This window comes from Pongo pygmaeus, chromosome 14 (assembly GCF_028885625.2).
Source record: "Pongo pygmaeus isolate AG05252 chromosome 14, NHGRI_mPonPyg2-v2.0_pri, whole genome shotgun sequence".
NCBI classification, from domain to species: Eukaryota; Metazoa; Chordata; class Mammalia; order Primates; family Hominidae; genus Pongo; species Pongo pygmaeus.
The window spans coordinates 64,668,766-64,675,424 of record NC_072387.2 but is presented as its reverse complement, the minus strand read 5'-3'; the positions used below and the strand labels follow the sequence as shown (position 1 = coordinate 64,675,424).

General features: G+C 38.5%; 1 pseudogene; it reads left to right on the top strand.

Moving 5' to 3' along the window:
* Positions 1-2,242: 2,242 nt before the first annotated feature.
* LOC129011322 (hepatocyte nuclear factor 4-gamma-like) lies at positions 2,243-6,186 on the top strand (annotated as a pseudogene).
* The last annotated feature ends 473 nt before the right edge of the window (positions 6,187-6,659 follow it).

The window sequence follows — 6,659 nt, the reverse complement described above, 5'->3', positions numbered from 1 at the left end:
ACAAAAATGACCAGGCGTCACATTTTCAAATTCAATTATTCTCCATTACTTGGAAATTAATTTACTTTCTATTTATAGTAAGCACATACTTGCTTTTGCTTTTGTGTTTGATTGTGTGTGTGTTTTAATCATTAGGAAGGGTACAGGGCTGAAAGCAATCATATTTGCTCTCAGTGGTTAATCAACCTCTGAAAATTTTTAAAGATTTGATGTTTTATTCTCCTCACTCATTACACATTTGATTATGCACATTTTCTTTGGCTTTCCATTCAGTCCAGGTTCATCTTGTATAAATCCTGCCCTGGGTCCAGAATCAGCAATTTTGCCAAGCAGCACTGGTTCCTTTTAATGAAAAATGGTAGTCAAAATCAAGAACTAAGAGCCACTTCTGCTGATTTCTTTTATTCATTCTCAGCTATCAGAGCAAGAAAATAGCTTATACACATCAGTGTGTAAGCTAACACAGGTATATACTCATGTCTATAAACACTTCTACATGTAGACATATGTATCTATATTAACATTTTTTTATGTCTTCAACTTTAATTTATTGCCACATGGATCATTTTAAATTTCTTGTCATGCTAAGCTGTAAATTTCCACACCATTGGTAAGAAACAAGCTTCCCATCATCTGTCACATCCATTTATTGTTTTCAATTCCATACATATTTTAAGTATTTCATACTGATATATATTATATATATAATATGTAATATATAATATATATCAGAATTGTTTACCCACACTCCCATAGGAAACAATCAACTATAGTACAGTGTTTATGTGCAGTTCCTTTTGTATTTTGTTTTATAGGCCTCACTCATTTTCAAGTTACTTAGGTCAGCACTTTTTCTCCCACTCCATCACTAAGGTTTTTTCATACATTTGCAATACAGTTAGATTCTGTTGTTACAGTCTGCATTCCTTCTTGGGATCTCTGGGTCTCCTAAATGATTTTTTAAAATTTTCATACATTATTGTTTATTTTCTGTGATGTAAAGTTTTAGGGGTATTGTCAAATACACAGTGCCAGGTATCTACAATTATAGGACCATATACACTATTTTTACTGCCTTAAAAATCCTTATAGATCTTAATCAATCCTACTGTCATCCTCATAATCCCAGATAACTACCAATCTTTTAACTGTATATAGATTTGCTTTTTCCACAATACCATGTAATTGAAATCAAAAGGTATGCAAGATTTTCAGACTAGCTTCTGTCCCTTAGTGATATGGTTTGACTGTGTCCCCATCCAAATCTCATCTTGAATTGTAGCTCCCATAATTCCCACATGTTGTGGGAGAGACCCAGTGGGAGATAATTAAATCATGGGGACGGTTTCCCCCATACTCTTCTAGTGGTAGTAAATAAGTCTCATGAGATCTGATGTTTTTATAAGAGATTTCCCCTTTTGCTTGGCTCTCTCATTCTCTCTTGCCTGCTGCCAGGCAAAATGTGACTTTCACCTCCCACCATGATTGTGAGGCCTCCCCAGCCATGTGGAACTGTGTGTCCATTAAACCTCTTTTATAAATTACCCAGTCTCAAGTATATCTTTAACATCAGTGTGAAAACAGACTAATATGGTAAATTGCTATCAGGAGTGGGGTGCCACTGTAAAGATACCCAAAAATGTGAAAGTGACCTTGGAACTGGGTAACAAGCAGAGGTTGGAACAGTTTGGAGGGATCTGAAGAAAACAGGATAATGTGGAAAAGTTTGGAACTTCCTAGAGACTTGTGAAATTGCTTTGACCAAAATGCCGATAATGATATGGACAATGAAATCCAGGCTGAGGCGATTTCTGATGGAGATGAGGAACTTGTTGCAGGTGAAGTAAAGTTGACTCTTGCTATGTTTTCGCAAAGAAAATGGCAGCATTTTGCCCCTGCCTTAGAGATTTGTGAAACTTTGAACTTGAAGGAGATGATTTAGAGCATATGACAGAAGAAATTTCTAACCAGCAAAGCACTGAAGAGGTGAGTTGGGTGTTGCTAAAAACATTCAGTTTTAAAAGGGAAATGGAGCATAAAAGTTTAGAAAATTTTCAGCCTGAGACTACAATAGGAAAGAAAAACTCATTTTCTAAGGGGAAATTCAAGCTGGCTGCAGAAATTTGCACAAGCAGCAAGGAGCCAAATACAATGGGGAAAATGTCTGCAGGGTATGTCAGAGACTTTTCGGGCAGCTCCTCCCATGACAGGCCCGGAGGCCTAAGGAGAAAAAGATGGCTTCATGGGCAGGGCCCAGGGTCCCCCTGCTCTGTGCAGTGGCTGCTTAGTGCCCTGCATCCCAGCTGCTTCAGCCATGGCTAAAAGAGGGTAAGGTACAGCTTGGACCACAGCTTCAGAGGTGCAATCCTCAAGCCTTAGCAGCTTCTATGTGGTGTTGAGCCTGCGGGTGCAGAGCAGTCAAGAACTGAGTTTTGGGAACCTCCACCTAGATTTCAGAAGATGTATGGAAAAGCCTGGATGCCCAGGCAAAATTTTGCTGCAGGGGCAGGACCATCATGGAGAACCTCTTCTAGGGCAGTGCTGAAGGGAAATGTAAGATTGAAGCCCCCACACACAGTCCCCACTGGGGCACTGCCTAGTGGAGCTGTGAGAAGAGGGCCACCATCCTCCAGACCCCAGAATGGTAAATCCACCTATAACTTGCACTGTATGCCTGGAAAAGCCAAAGACAATGCAAGCCTGAAAGGAGCCAGGAGGGGAGCCTGCAAAGCCACAGAGGCACAGCTGCCCAAAACCATGGGAACCCACATCTTGCCTGGATATGAGATATGGAGTCAAAGCATTAACATTTTACTGCCCCATTGGATTTCAGACTTGCATGGGGCTTTTAGCCCCTTCGTTTTGGCCGATTTCTCCTATTTGGAATGGGTGTATTTATCCAACCAATGCCTGTACCTCATTGTATCTTGGAAGTAACTAACTTGCTTTTGATTTCACAGGGTCATAGGTGGAAGGGAATTGCCTTGTCTCAGATGAGACTTTGTATTGTGGACTTTTGAGTTTATGGTGAAATGAATTAAGACTTTGGGGGACTGTTAGGAAGGCATGATTGATTTCAAAATGTGAGGACATGAGATTTGGGAGGGGTCAGGGGCAGAATGATATGGTTTGGCTATGTCCCTACCCAAATCTCATCTTGACTGGTAGCTCCCATAACTCCCATGTGTTGTGGGAGGGACTCAGTGGGAGATAATTGTATCATGGGGGTGGTTTCCTGCATACTGTTCTCATGGTAGTGGTAAGTCTTATGAGATCTGATGTTTTCTAAGGGGTTTCCCCTTTTGCTTGGGTCTCTCATTCTCTCTTATCTTGCTGCCACGTAAGATGTGCCTTTTGCTTTCTGCCATGATTATGTGCCTTCCTCAGCCACGTGGAACTGTGGAGTCCATTAAACCTTTTTTTCTTTATAAATTACCCAGTCTTGGATATGTCTTTATCAGCAGCGTGAAAACAGACTAATACACTTAGCAATGTACATTTTCATTTCCTTTATTTTTATCAAGCCATAAAAAATATAAAGGAAATGTAAATTACTTATTTTGATCACTGAATGATATTTCATTGAATGGATATTCTGGAGTCTGACTATTTATTCACCTATTGTAGATTTTAATTACTTGCAGTTTTTTGGGATTATGAATAAAGCTTCTATAAGCATTTATGTGCAGGTTTTTGTTTGAACATAAGTTTTGAATTTGGCTAATATCTATGAGCACAATTATAGGATCTTATGGTAAGACTATATTTAGCTTTGTAAGAAACTGCCAAATTGTCTTCCAAGATGACTGTACCATTTGCATTCTTATTAGTAATGAAAGAGATTTCCTATTGCTTTGATTTATTCCCAGAATTTGGTATTATCAAATTTTTGGGTTACAGCCATCATAATAGATATGTAGTGCTATCTTATTATTGGAGTTTTAATATGCAATTCCATCATGGCACGTGATGTGGAGTAGTTTCATATACCTGTTTGCCATTTGTATATATTAATTTGTGAAGTGTCTGATTAGATGTTTTGTCTATTTCTCAATTGGATTATTTATTTTTATTATTGAGTTATAAAAGTATTTTGCATATTTTTATACAAATCCTTTATATGTGTTTGCAATTTTTTTTCTACCAGGGTGTGACTAGCCTCTTAATTGTCATTACAGTGTCTATCACAGAGCAGAATATTTCAACTTCAACAACTTCACATCATCTCTTTTTCTTTCATAGACTGTGACTTCAGTTTTGTATTTAACATCACATCAGCTAAACAAACATCACATGTTTTTGCCTAGGTTTTCTTCTGGGAGTTTTATAGTGTTGTGTTTCACAATTAGTTCTATGATGAACTTTGGACTATTGTTTCTGAAAGGTATGAGATCTTTCATCTATCCCTAGGTTTACTTTTTGGCAGGTGATGTCTAATTTTTCCTGACCATTTGGTAAAATGACATACATTTCTCCATTGGATTGCCCTTACTTCTTTGCCAATGATCAGTTCACTACATTTGTGTGATTCTAGTTAAGGGTTTGCTTCCATTAATCTATGTGTCTATTCCTTGCGTCAAAACCATAGTATCTCGAATACAATAGATTTACAGTAATTCTAGAAATCAGGTAGTGAGGTCGTGTCAGTTCTACAGCTTTGCTTTTTTTTTTTTTTTTTTTTTGGTTTGTTGTGGATAATTCTGGGGCTCCTGTCTGTCTTTTCATGTAAACATTTGAACCAGTTTGTCAATATGCACAGGATAACTCACTTGGATTTCTACTGGAATTATATTAAATCTGTAAATCAATTGAAAAATAATTGTCAAAAGTGTGGCGCCAGATATCGCCGTTGAGGTGGATGGAAGGGACTTGCTGCAGGGAGATGAGGCGGCTGCAGTGACTGCAGCTCCAGAGCTCCAGGAGTGGCTCTGCGCAGGTACTTCTGCCCCAGAGAGGACAAATATGAATACCCAGACAACAGTTGCATCTGTCTTTGTGCTGTATGTGGGTCAAGGCAACAGGAAAACACTGTGGGGCATTGAGCTGTGGTGGGTGCAAGGGCTTCTTCAGATGCAGCATATGCAAGAGTCACGTTTATTCTTGTAGGTTCCATCAGCAATGTTTTGTTGTCAAGGCCAAAAGGAATCAATGTAGATACTGTCAATTAAGAAAGTGTTTTAGAGCAGGAATGAAAAAAGAAGTTGTGCATAATGAATGCAATAGAACAAGCACCAGAAGAAGCACATGTGATGGCAGCAATATCCCCTCCATTAACACACTGGCACAAGCTGAAGTTCTGTCTTGCCAGATCTCAGTCTCAAGCCTTGGGGCAAGTACTGATATACATGTTAAAAAAAAAAAAAAAAGAAAGTGTTGGTGATGTCTGTGAATTTCTGGAACAGCTGCTCTTAGTCTTGGTGGAATGGGCTAAATATATTTCTGCCTTCTGTCAGTTACCATTGGATGATAAGGTGGCACTGTTGAGATCTCATGCAAGGTAACACTTAACTGCCTGGAGCTATAAAGAGATCCATGATGTATAAAGATATTTTGCTTTTGGGAAACAACTATATTATTCACTGCAACAGCTGTGAATTTGAGATTAGCAGTGTAACCAGTCGGGTTCTAGATGAGCTGGTTCAACCATTTCAAGAAATCCAAAAGGCAATTGTATTTTTTGGCCCAGATGTGAAAGGGCTACACTTAAATGGGCTGCATAGATCCAATAAACATTAGGAACATGCAATTCCAAGGGCGGATGGGTTTGGAGAACTCCATCAACGATCCGCAGTATGGCTCCCGGGGGGAGGTTTGGAGAGTTGTTTCTGCTGCTGCCCACACTGCTGCGCATCATTTGGCAAATGATTTAGCAAATACAGTTTGTTTAAAAAACTTTTGCAGATGACTTAAATTGGCCACCTACTTCAGGAAATGTTAAATGGGGCTTCCAATGATAGTAGTCATCTCCATCATCCAATACATCCACACTTATCTCAAGATCCATTAACTGGACAAACTGTACTTTTAGGTCCCATGTACACACTGGTTCTGATGCAGACCACATTTGAACTCCTGAAACTCCACTCCCTTCCCCACCACAAGGCTCTGCACAAGAAGATTACAGAACAGCTACAAATCAAGCTTCAGTCATTTCACCAGCCTCTCTTCAAACAAAAACAGTTGTGAAAATGTGTTTATTTCTGAACAGCACTGCATAAATATGAAAAGCTGTTTGTCTTGAAACATCTCAAGATAGTACTTTTGGCAAAAACTGATCCAAGGCTTCTTCATGGAACTGTTATAAGACAGTATCCTATGTTCATTCTGTTTGTTGTTGCTACTGTGTGAAACTTTCACCTGAAACCAATGTATATTTGAGTTTAAAGATGTTTATGTAGTGTGTTTCTTCCATCTGCCCTTGCATTCTGCCTGCATCTGTTAAGCCTAATAACACCTTTGATTTGTTTCCTTAATATTGATTGAAATGCATAAGTAATTGCTTTATTGTGATGTGATGCAGAACAAAATGTACTTTTTAAACTTAGAATAGTGGATCAGAAATCTCAGTTTAATATAAACTGAAGGTTTTTTTAAAAATAAATTACGAACTTGTTGATTAGAAAAATAAAGCAATTGCTGTAGAATAAGGTATACCTTTT